Source organism: Myotis brandtii, unplaced genomic scaffold (assembly GCF_000412655.1).
Source record: "Myotis brandtii unplaced genomic scaffold, ASM41265v1 scaffold1817, whole genome shotgun sequence".
Taxonomy (NCBI): Eukaryota; Metazoa; Chordata; class Mammalia; order Chiroptera; family Vespertilionidae; genus Myotis; species Myotis brandtii.
The window spans coordinates 90481-103226 of record NW_005356740.1 but is presented as its reverse complement, the minus strand read 5'-3'; the positions used below and the strand labels follow the sequence as shown (position 1 = coordinate 103226).

The following is a 12746-nucleotide window of genomic DNA, read 5'->3' as shown; positions in this document are numbered from 1 at the left end:
GGTGGGGGAGGGGGCGAGAGTCCGAGTCTCAGTTTCCCCGGCAGTGCAGCGAGGGTCATGGTGACTCAAGGGCACTTTGTAACTCTCCGAGTGAAAATTCCTGAACTGCACACTAAGAAATCACCGCCTGACTCCTGAGGCTGCTGAGGGGACCACAGGAGTTCCTGCAAATGCCTGCTCCTAAGAGGCGCACACCAACGCTGCACGGCTGCCTTCGTCTCCAGAGCTGGGCCCTGCAGCCTTGACAGGAACAAGATGGGGAACGGGCAACGGGCAATGCCAAGGCGGCCACAGGCGGACGTGGACATGGGGAGCCTGGCGTGCATCCTGCTGCGCTGTGAGCAGGGACAGGTGCTCCATCCCTTCAGCCTGGCCCAGAGGTACCGAAGTCACAGGGTGCTGTGCCCATGGGTCAGGGCCATGGGGAAAGGGCTCAGCCCAGTAAGTGTTCCAGGCCCCAGTAGGACTTCGTTTCCATGAGTCCCTCTTGCCAAACCTCTGTTTCCTCCTATTGTATCCTTATGTCCTTCTGATGCCAGAGCCTGGGTGACAATGGCCCAATGAGACCAGATGCAGTGAGTATCCAGTGTCAGAGAACAAGGGCATTGGACCCTGGCATGTCATGTAACAGGGGAGCCTGGACGTTGGGGAGATGGGGACCCCATCCCTTTGCGATGCCTGCCACCTGCCTCTCACTTGCCCTGACCCCACCTGCCGCCTGGACCCCTGCTTGTGGGCTCCCTGAGCAAACAGCACAGATTCCAAAGGCGTGTGTTGACCATGTGGCATCTCTGAAAGCCATCACGTCCCTGTGCCTGGACCTTGGGTCCCCGGGGCACCCATCACACACACACACACACACACACACACACACACACACACACACACAGGAAAAAAATAAATTAAATTAAATGTAGGATAAAATAAAACCTGTGATCCTGGTCTGGCTTACTGCCTAGAAACTGTTACATCAAGACAAGGCAGAGTACAGGCCCCACGAAAGAGTCGCATAAACACAAGGGTGGGCAAAAGTAGGTTTACAGTTGTGAGCATGTGAGTTTATTTTTGTATTATCATTTATTAATTATTGTATTATTTATTTGTATTACAACTGTAAACCTACTTTTGCCCACCCCTGTGTTTATGCGACTCTTTCGTGGGGCCTGTACTCTGCCTTGTCTTGATGTAACAGTTTCTAGGCAGTAAGCCAGACCAGGATCACAGGTTTTATTTTATCCTACATTTAATTTAATTTATTTTTTTCCTGTGTGTGTGTGTGTGTGTGTGTGTGTGTGTGTGTGTGTGTGTGATGGGTGCCCCGGGGACCCAAGGTCCAGGCACAGGGACGTGATGGCTTTCAGAGATGCCACATGGTCAACACACGCCTTTGGAATCTGTGCTGTTTGCTCAGGGAGCCCACAAGCAGGGGTCCAGGCGGCAGGTGGGGTCAGGGCAAGTGAGAGGCAGGTGGCAGGCATCGCAAAGGGATGGGGTCCCCATCTCCCCAACGTCCAGGCTCCCCTGTTACATGACATGCCAGGGTCCAATGCCCTTGTTCTCTGACACTGGATACTCACTGCATCTGGTCTCATTGGGCCATTGTCACCCAGGCTCTGGCATCAGAAGGACATAAGGATACAATAGGAGGAAACAGAGGTTTGGCAAGAGGGACTCATGGAAACGAAGTCCTACTGGGGCGTCGGGGCTGTGGGTGGGTGTCGGGGCTGTGGGTGGAGGTCAGGGCTGTGGGTGGGTGTTGGGGCTGTGGGTGGATGTCGGGGCTGTGGGTGGATGTCGGAGATGTGGGAGGACGTCGGGGATGTGGATGTCGCAGGATGAAATGTGGGACGGGACTGCGCCCCGACATGCTGCAGGCTGTGAGCTCCTAGAGGCCCCCTCTGCTGTCCCAGGAATGGCCACCTGAGCCCGAGGCTATCCTTCTAAAGAGAAGGTAAGTAAAGGCCGATGGCATTTAAGGGGACACACAGGCGGCCCTGGGGAAGTCTCCTGGTGTCTCAATGGCTGCCTCCTGGTTGATGAAATGAAGGTGGAAGCGGGTCATCTACGTCCACTCCGGCCTGCGTCGTAAGCATCGCCATGGTTGTGTCTCTGGCTGTGCAGGGCTGAGGCTCTGGGAGTGGAGTGCAGAGCAGCGAAATCTCTGCTTATTTACAGATCCCTGAGCGCAAGTGTGCTGGGCTTTATGGCTGAGATAAGCGCCCAGGCAAACTGCATCAGACCCCACATTTGCGGGCAGCCAGCTCTGTGCGAGCACACGACCAGAGGCTCCGGAAGAAATGCAGAATTACAGTGGAAATCTTATATTGCAAACCAGGAGCATTATATTAACAAATATAATGCCCTGGGCCTCATTGGGTCTGAAACTAAATGGCCTGCTGCCTATGCTTTTGTGTTGTTGCTTTGAGTCTCAGCCACAGAGGCAGGAGGAGCCCAGACTTCCCTGGCCCCGCAGCCTGTGACTAAGGGTGGGGTCACAATAATGGCTGTAAAGCACATCTCACGGATTGGCTCCACCCACTTGTGTGGGTGCCTGTCCACATTCAAAGTGCCACCGTATTTCTGGGCGTCTCAGGACAATGTCACAAAGAGATGCCTGAAAAATACAGAAAGGGAGATGGCGGTGTTTGTGCTGGTAATAGGGGAGCCAGGGGGAGACACGAGTTGTTTCTTTGACCAGGGCGTGTGTGTGTGTGTGTGTGTGTGTGTGTGTGTGTGTGAAGAGGATATGTCACGCTTGGGATGTGTTACCTTCGAGGCTCTTCAGTGATTTCCAGCTTTGAGCTCGGGAGAGTCAGGCTAGAAAGAGATATTTGTTATCTTCTCCGAGAGGGCGCTGAAGCATGGAGGTTGGGAGCTGGCCAGAGGAGAGGGTGTTGAAAGACGAGAACATGAGCAAGTCCCCAGGATTCCAACGCACCTGAAATTGGCGATGGGGAGGGAAGGAAGGTCAGAGAAGAAGGCACACCTGGAACAGCCGCAGGTGTGACTGGATGTTGGGCTGGCAGAGGGCTAGAAGGAGAGAAGAGGTGACCAGGACAAATCCTGCAGGGCAGTCACAAGGACGGGGCCTGAGAAAAGCCACTGAATGTGGCATTGGTGACCTTCAGGGAACCATGTGAGCAGCGCGGGGTGGAAAGAGACCAGATGACAAGAAGCCGAGGAATGAGTTGGCGGTAAGAACATTTAGGTGGCGGTAAGGGCTCAATTATACCCCCCAAAAGACATGTTCAAGTCCTAATCCCTGCTATGCGTGAATGTGACCTTGTTTGGAAACAGGGCATTTACAGAGGTTATAGTAAGGATGCAGTCATTAGGATGGGCCTTTAATCCAATCATTTCAGAGCTGGATCCTGGAAGTCCCTGTCTCCACCCCTTCACTATAAAGATGAGGCAACAGAGGCCGGCTGAGGAATTAGGGATGAGCAACTTCCATAAATTTACAACTGGTTAGTGGAGGAGTCCTTTCTCAGTAATTAGTATTTTGTGGAGCAAGGCAGACATGTCTCCCCCTGGTGGCACCTACCTGAATTACAGGCAGAGTCCAGCCAATACAAAGAAACCAGGGACACTGCCTGGGGTCCCACACCTCCTTCACAGGCCCAGACCAGCTTCTCAGGACTTGTTATTTTTCTTTGACTGAGTCCTTAGGGATTTGGGACGTTTGTTTCCTTCTCCCTCCCACCCCACCCCCAGCTCCCTTTCCTGTAAAAAGTATAGGAACTAGGGAAGAAGTAACAAGCAAAACCTGTGAAACTTGACCAGCGCTAGTTCTGGTCTCCACTTCTTTGAAGACTGAATGGAAGGACCACCCCTGCACACACAGGTATGAAATGGAGGGACTGTCTTTTCCTTTGACTTTGAAAGGTGAGTCTCACCAACCTCAGCGGCTGCACCAGCACCGCCATTCCGCCTGGCTTGTCTCCAGAAAGGCCCTGTGGCCTCTCCCCCAGGGTGACCCTCGTCTCAGCCAGAATGCCAGCCACAGCAGAAGGAAGCATCGACTGGACTCAGTGGGACATCCCTGTTGTCCCCAGACCAGCTGCTGGGAGGATCCCCTCTGAGAATGGATCTCGGTCTCATCTAAAATGCCAAGAATGACACCTCAGGGCTGGTGCTAGAGGCAGGGTGGAAGCTTGAAAACTGAGGCTGCATAAAGAAAAAGGCACCTGCAAACGAAGGCTAAATGCTTCTAGTCAAAGGGAGGGGCCAGGACTGGAGCAGGTCGCACCGCACTGCCTTGTGGGGTGGGATGGAGGGGAAGCTGCTGGGCCACAGGGTTCCCCCTTTCCTCAGGGTCCTGCTTGGACACCACCCCTCCAGCCCACACAGAGAAGGGGGTGGCCCACCCACTGCGTTGGGGGCGAAGATGGCGCCAGGAAAAGGCAGGACCCTCTGTGTTTTGGAATAGCTCTGACGTGGCAGACTGGCCCAGCGCCCCAGGGACCCAATTCTCAGACCCCAGAATCGAAATTGTCTGGTAGAAGCGATCGGACCCCAAAGTGACGAGACAAGTGAGAAATAGAATCAGGCTCGCCTTTCTCCACTTCACCTGCAGGGAGGAAGTTGGTCAGAAGCCACCTGAGTCCCAAGCAGCAGTGAGGCCCAGCGAAACGTCCAGGGAGGCTTTAGAGCCCAAGCCGCTTCATCTTATCATCATCCCTAAAATTTGCAGAGCCCATAACAAGCTCTGTGCCTTTTGATTTAATTATCTCATCTCATTTCATCCTCGTGCAGCCCACGAAATTATCCCCATCCCACAGGGGAGGCAACTGAGGCTCCCAGGCTCAGTCCTTGTTCAGGACCCACAGGAGGGGCAGAGCGGAGCCTCCACGACCATCCAACTCCAAAGTTCAAGGTCTCGGGCGGGGCCTTTTCTTCAGGGATCAGGGCACCTGGGGAGGTGTGTGTTGGAAATGGCATACACACGGCCCTTGGACAGCACGTGTTACTGGTGCTCAATAACTGTAATGCCCCCCTCTCTCCCATACTTCCCTTCACAGGGTGGTGGTAGGGGGTCCTCCTGGAGGATGTCTCTGGAAAGACAACACATGGGGCACAGAAATCAGCTGTTGGTCCCCAAGGGCCAGGCTCACAGGCAAGAGCATGTCGGTGTCTGGTCCTGGCTTCTGGACCAACTTCCTTCCTGCAGGTGAGGTGAGAAGGGTGAGTGCTGAGTCCTCACGCGTCCCCAGGGCCTGGGGGTCCTGCTTGGCCTCAAGCTCCATGATTCAGGTGCTCCTCTTTTTTGCATTCACCACACACCAGGCACTCAAGAACCTTGCAGCGTACCCGGCAAAGGACCAGTCCTTCCTCACCTGCCTGTTGAGGTCAAGATTGCTGTGTTCAGCGAGCAGAGTGCCACCTCATGGTGCCATCTCCATTAGAGTCACCTGTGATGACAAAACTAAGCAACCCAAGCAGGGTGGTCTCAGCGAGTGGCCCGTGGAGTGAAACCCCCAGGGAGCTTTGCCTGAGGGTCTGCAGGGTGCAAAGCCCTGGGTGACTCATGCCGTACAGGACCCTATTTCATGTGCCATCATCTGCCATCAGGTGTGACACACATCGTCATCCCCATTTTATAGCTGCGGACACACAGGCGCAGGGAGATAAGGTGAAAAAGCAGGGTCCTCTCCCTGGGCACTCAGCCTGACCCCCACCCCCGTTTCCGCACTGTCTGAGATGGGAAGGGTCACTGGGAGTCCAGCGGCCACATCATCGCCCAGTGGCGGTGGAGGCTCCGTGCTGTAGGGGAAGATCTCCCTCGCAGAGTGGACTGAGTGTAATTACTGGACCCGGTCATGAAGGAGGAAAACCTTTGGATTTCCAAAAATTCAGTGACCCACCGTCTTCACCGCCCAAGGCACGTTCAGTGCTTAGTGTCCACGTGCCACCAGAGTCAGACGTGGTGGTCTCATCAGCGTCTGCCACTCTTCATGGGCCTGGAGCCACGCAGGCTCTGGCCTCCTGCTCCCATCCGCTTCTCCTGGGGCCTCAGGGCAGGCCCCTCCCCCAGGGCCACTGCGACAACACCCTCCCCAGTTTGGGGCCCCTGTAAATCAGGGTTCCAGAAAGGTCTGGCAGTGATGGAATGGGGCGTGGCTTGGCAAGGGGACCTGCATGTTTAGCACAATGACCTGATTGTGTGGCTTGTTCCAACTCAGCAGTGCTCAGAGGGTCACATGCTCCCCTGGCAGCAGGTGCTGTGACCTTTGCCCAGAGTTCTGGAGCCTTCGGTGCAGGACTGAGTGCCAGCGAGGAGGAGGGTGGTCTGGCTGTTCCCACTGCCCAGGATCTGGGGAGCCCCTCCCTCTGAGCCTCTTTCTGGCCCTGGGCAGGGTCTGAGCCCATCTCCCACCCACAGTCTACTCAGGGGACCGTCAGCTGCTCAGAGCGAAGAAGTGACAGGCAGACACCGTCCTCAGGTAAATGTTAAGGCTACTGAGTTTCTGCTTCAACCACCAGCTGCCCAAAACCAATGCGGGCATGCCTGGCTGAGACTTTGGCCCAGTGTTTGTCTTGTGAACTGCTGTGTGCCTGGCACCTGGGTGCGTGCTGCCACAGTGAGGTCATTGAGTTGTCCCCGCCTCTCACATTCCTTCCATGAGACATCAATCAGGCCAGCACAAAGGTTTATGGAGCACCTCCTGTGTGCCAGGCACTGCTCTAGGCACAGAGGACATAGTGAGCACACCCCTTACCTGCCTGGGGGAGACAGGGATACACAGGAAGTGACATATATGACATGTCAGACGGTCGGGAGAAATAGGTGGGGAGAGGGTTGCAACCATGGGCCTGGAGGGTCACTGAAAAGGTGAGGTGAGCAACACTTGGAGGTGAGGGGCGAGCGCCAAGCTAACAGGGAGGGCGCTGCAGCATAAAGGTCCGGAGTGGGAGCCAGCCTGGTGGATGTGGAGACAGCAGAGGCCAGCATGGCTGGAGCAGAATAAGAGGGGAGAGGGGAGGAGACCAAGAGGGCAGTGAGCGGGGTGTGCGGTGGAGCAGGACTTGGAAGGCAGTGCAAGAACTTGTCATGCTGTGTGAGTGCGGGGAAGCCCGGATGGGCCCTGGAAGATAATAGAGTATATTAGAATGTCATGCCTGCTCTAATATATAGGGTAATGTCTTCCATACAGTATCACACACTATTATACAGAAGACACAATAGCAATACGCAGGAACACACACAAGCACTGGCAAGTGCATTCATGAGATGATGGATTTGATGGCATTTATTCACTGGGAAGAGTGGGCCGTATGGGTCCACAGCATCAGGACAACCTATGGGCTTTCCAAGTGCTTCCGAGCACAGGAGTTCACGAGCACCCGCCCCAGGGGATGAGGAGGAAGCTGTCCTTAGTGCTTTGTATGGAAAATGAGAAAACAAGGTGTGGAGAGCTTGGGTTTTGCTCAGGGCACAGCTCTGGGAACTGCCCCTCTGCACTGTCACCTGAGAGCCAGGACACTGGCCACCTCCCATACACAGGTCCTCATAGAGACCAGACACCCAGGCCCAGGCAGGTGAGTGACCTCCTCAGGGCCCTGCACCTCAACCCCAACCTCCTGACTCCCAGCCATGGCTCTGTAACCGCCCTGTACAGACCCAGAGGAAGACATGTCCCTGTGTCTTTTCCCCCTCCTCCTCCTGCCAGCCTTGCTCTGTCAGTGTTTAGATGGGGTGGGGGTTGAAATCCAAACCCAGGGCAAGGTTAGGCCCAACCTCCTCCCCATCCTGTCAGCCCACCTGTGCACTCAGTCCTGGGCCAGCACCTGCCTCCTCTTTCGCCAGATCTGACTGCAGTCAAACAGAAGCTTTCCTGGCCACTGGCGGGAGAGCCACAACCTCCTCCCCATCCTGTCAGCCCACCTGTGCACTCGGTCCTGGCCAACGCCTGCCTCCTCTTTCGCCGGATCTGACTGCCATCAGACAGAATCTTTCCTGGCCACTTGGAGGAGAGCCAGATCGCCCACCCGCCCGCAGTGGCCACCACTTTGGGGGACCGAGCTCTGTCTCCAGAGGACAGGAAGCCAGGCAGGGCCAGCGCTTACACTGAGCCTGGTCTTCACAGCGCTGCATCCTTCAGCACCAGACCCACGGGGACAGTGAAGGTCATCGTTGACTCTGACAACATTTCCACCACCCCATCGCCATCATCGCTCTCCCACCCCAAGGCTCCCATCGGCCCTCAGGGGATTGTGGGAACATGGCCTCCCAGCTGCAACCCATTCTCCGCACTGCAGCCAGGAAAAGTGTCTAAAACATAAGGCTGCCCCTTTCTTTCCCTCTGATAAAAACCTTTTACGCACTCCCTTTGCTTTGTCCAGGAGGGAGGGACCGAGGGAGGTTGGCTGGCTGCGGGAGGTTGGCTGTGGGAGCGCACTGATCACCAGGGGGCAGCTCCTGCATTGAGCATCTGCCCCCTGGTGGTCAGTGTGCATCATAGCGACCAATCGACTGGTCATTCAGTCAACCAGTCGTGATGGTCGCTTAGGCTTTTATATATATAGATAATATACCCACCGCGCACAGACACACTCACACACACACACCCTGTAACTGCACTACAGTGAATTCAGTTCCCTAAATGTGCCTGATGCCCCTGGCCACTGGACCCTCACGCGTGCTCTTTGTTTTCTTTCCATACCACAATGTTCTAGCTTCACTTCCTTCCATCCTCTACTTGCCCGGTTGGTTCCACCTCTCCCTCTGGTCTCTGCTTTGAGATTCTATCTGAACAGCCCCGTGTGAGGTGCCTGCTCTGTGAGGTGGGGAACACTCCCGCTGTCCACTCGCACCCATCGCCGCATGTAGCACACCCCCTTCAAGTACTTGTCTGACTGGACCCTCACGCATGCTCTTTGTTTTCTTTCCATACCACAATGTTCTAGCTTCACTTCCTCCCATCCTCTACTTGCCCGGTTGGTTCCACCTCTCCCTTCTGGTCTCTGCTTTGAGACTCTATCTGAAGAGCTCCGTGTGAGCTGCCTGCTCTGTGAAGTGGGGAACACTCCTGCTGTCCACTCGCACCCATCACCGCATGTAGCACACCCCCTTCAAGTACTTGTCTTTTTGTTCCATGACCACATGACTCTTGTTTTGGTCACCGTGTTCCCAGGTCCTAACAGAGGGCCCAGCACTTAGTAAATGTTCAATAAATATTTGTACAATGACATCCATGGAAAAGGAGGGAGGGAAGGAGAGAGGGGGTGAGGAGGAAGGAGAGAGGAAAGAGAAAGGACTCCTCTGGCATTATATTCATAGTCATAATGGCTCCAAATTCATCATCCCTCACATTTCTTACCAGCTTACAAATTACATTCACACACCCTGCTGATAGGGTGTGAATAATATATGTCCTTTTTTTAAAAAAAAACTGAGAAACCTGAGAATCAGAGCCGGTGAGTGACTTTCCCAAGGGCCCAGGACTTGGGTCAGGGCAGGGCTGTGCCACAGCCTGGCCTCTCTGACTTTGAGTTCATGGCCTCTCAGGTTCTGGAATAGAGAGACTGAGCCCCAAGCATGGAGAGAGTATAATGCTGAACTCAGTCACCCAAATTGACCTGTGGAGGTGGCTTTGTTTTGGGATCCCGGAGGCTGAGGTTACCCCTCATTCCCTGGCTAGCTCAGGGCAGTCAAGGCTGATCTGGGGGGAAGGGCATTCCCCTGCCAGGTCACCTGCCCTGAGGGGTGCACACCATGGTCACTGCCTGGAGGATTAGGGAACCTCCCCAGCTCCCACTTCTTACCAGCCCAGCCTGCTCACCTTCAATCTTCAAAGGTATATTCCAGAGCAACGGAAAGGCAAGGCAGACTAGGCTTCACCCTATTTTAAAGGCGCCCACCCTGTGCTCCCACCATCCCATTTCCAACTTCTCCAGGAAAATACGCACGCATGTGCACCAAGAGTTCATTGCAGAATATTTTTTAAGAAAAAGATGAGAGAAATACCCATGGGAAGGGGGCAGTTAATTAGAACACATTACATCCATGTTTTGTTTTCTGGTGGAGAAGTTGGGAGAACAAGATAGCTAAATGTCGTGATGTGGAAAGATGCTCAGGACATTGGCTAAGGGAGAAAAAGCAACCGGCAGAGCCAGACTTCCATGCAGTTTGCTACTGTGCATGCGAAATGCACACCCCGAAAACAAAGTCCTCATTTCCAGGGGCATAGACATCAGATATGAACGGGAAAGGTCTGCAAGGACAAATACAAATAATAACAGGGCTACCTCAGGCTAAGGGCTGACGAAGGGAGACATTTATCACCACAGTGTGAATTATTTATGATATATTCTGTGTATACGCTAACAATAAAGAAATAAAAACAGAAAGAAAACTGGAGAAGACTGTCTTCTCAATGAATCCGAAGGTGGCAGTAAGGTCAGACATCTGCCACCAGGAGCCGACCCACCCCTCGCCTCCCAGGAAGGATGTCACATTCTCACCCCACCTCTGGAGCCACAGGAACACTGTCCAGGAGGAGAGAGCTGAGGCTGAAGAACTGGGTGGTCCCTCTGAGCAGAGAGAAGGTTCTGCTCCACAGTGTAGTCTTGGGCATACTGAGGACCACTGGGTGAGTGCACACCCAGAGCTGGGCCAGGGGAGTGCACACCTAGAGCTGGGCCAGGCGAGTGCACACCTAGAGCTGGGGACAGGGGAGGGCACACCCAGAGCTGGGCGAGGGGAGTGCACACCCAGAGCTGGGCCAGGGGAGTGCACACCCAGAGCTGGGCCAGGGGAGTGCACACCCAGAGCTGAGGGTGGAGTGAGGATGCAGCTCCCAGGCCTGCGACCCTGTGCTCTGCTTTTGGAGCAACCTGCGAGTCCAGTTCTCCTCCTTCTCTGTCCCTGTCTCCTAGTGTCCTGAGTATGGTGACAGTGGCACCACCTTAGGTCTATGAGCAACACTCCTTCCTCTTTATCGGGGTCAGTTTGAGGTCAGTCACTAACATTTACTGAGCACCCATGTGCTCGGAGCATTTTGTCTGAATAATCATCCCCGTTAGCCTCCCTGCTCAGTTTCAGACAAGGCAGGCGATTGCACAAGGTCACACAGCAGGGATGGCTGTGCCCGGATTCCAGCTTTGGTGCCAGATGCCCAGCCCCTGACAATTGTTATCAGTTGTGACTCCTGCGCTGTCTCTGCATTACGGAAGGACAGAGGTGCCAGCACTCCGGTGGGAAAGACCCCTCTCCCGGACTCTGGGCCCCTCCACCCTCCACAGGAGTGAGCTCAAGGGAAGTGACTCTGCATGGAAACAGAAGTCACTGAGCCATGGGATCAAAGTCCACCAAGTGACTGGGAACATGGATGAAGCAACAGAAGCCATCAGGGCACAGCACACCCAAGAGGCTCAGGGAGGTGAGTTTAGGACAAAAAAAATAAATAAAATAAAATAAAATAAAATAAAATAAAAAAGGAAATTCTCCTGCAGAGACCATTTGCCTACAAATGAAGAGTTCCAAAACAAAGTTTAGAAAAATGTATAGGCAGGGATGGGGAAGCTTATTTCTGCCAAGGGCCATTCGTATATTTATAACATCATTTGCGGGCCATGCAAAATTATCAACTTAAAAAGCGGCCTGCTCTATTGGGTCAAACATCCGATTAACTCACCCCTCATGCTTTGGCAGGGCCAGACCAAATGATTTCGCGGGCCCCACTCCTGGTTTAAGGTCTGAGGAGCTGATGTAAAGTATGGTGCCCACCGTTGATAACACTGTTTTTATATCATTGGAATTTTCTTGGAAATTAAAACTTAAATGTTCTCACCATTAAAAATGATAAAAAACGAGGTGACAGATGTGTCAATGAACTAGGGGGGAACCCTTCCACAGTGTACACATCTCAAGTCACCATGTTGTACACTTTAAATATCCTACAATTTTACCTCAATAAAGCTGGGAAGCAAGAAGAAGGAGGAGGAAGAGGACAAGGAGGAAGAGGAGGAGGAGGAGAAGGAAAAAGGAAATGTACAGGTGTATGATTCACTCATTCTTGCCACCAGGGTGCCCAGTGTCTAAGCTTTGCCGAGTGCGTGGGAATTCAGTTGGGGTAAGTGGCCTCAATTTTCTCCCGTCCTTCCATCCGTCTGTCCTCTCTGAGGGCCTGGAACACCTAAGTCTCCTCACCAAGCATCAAGCTTCCTCCAACAGGACAAGGCGACCCCTGAAACTAACAGAGAAGACTTTCTAGTTTGCTTTCCAGTTTGTTCCAATGGTTTTCTTGGAGCATTTATTGCGTCTGTGCCCTGGAGCCTGGGTGGGAGAGAGAGTGCTGGCTCAGGGTTCAGATGAGCCTGAGTTCAAATCCTGGCTCTGCGGCACTGGAATGACCCAGAGCAACCTCTACGTCTCAGTTGTCTCCAAACTTAGCTTCACTGGGTGCCGTGGGGAATAAATGGGTTGTACGTAAGGCATGCCATCGTACCCGGCATTTAGTGATACCAGTAAATAGCAGTAGAAGTGGCTGCTCTTACAGAAGGAAGCCAGCACCATGCCCTGAGTTCCCTCAAGGTGAGGGTGTGTCCATCCTCATGTGTGGGCCATGCGACACCAAGGATGGCCCTCTCGTTGGGCACTGGAGACCAACGCGGGCACAAAGCCCTAACTCCTCAGGGCTGCTGGGAGGTAGGGCCCTGGGTCAGCAGCAGAATGCAAGCCGCCTGACTGGGAGGAGAGCCCAGGCCCAGGCCTGCTGTGCTCCCATGTGTGCTCCCTCCCTCCC

The 12746-nt window shown here is 53.9% G+C and overlaps 1 long non-coding RNA gene across 1 annotated transcript; it reads left to right on the top strand.

Moving 5' to 3' along the window:
- Positions 1–350: 350 nt before the first annotated feature.
- LOC106725708 lies at positions 351–2305 on the top strand. The gene is made up of 3 exons (XR_001361630.1): positions 351–380; positions 1835–1951; positions 2176–2305. It is a non-coding gene; the product is annotated as an uncharacterized LOC106725708 (long non-coding RNA).
- The last annotated feature ends 10441 nt before the right edge of the window (positions 2306–12746 follow it).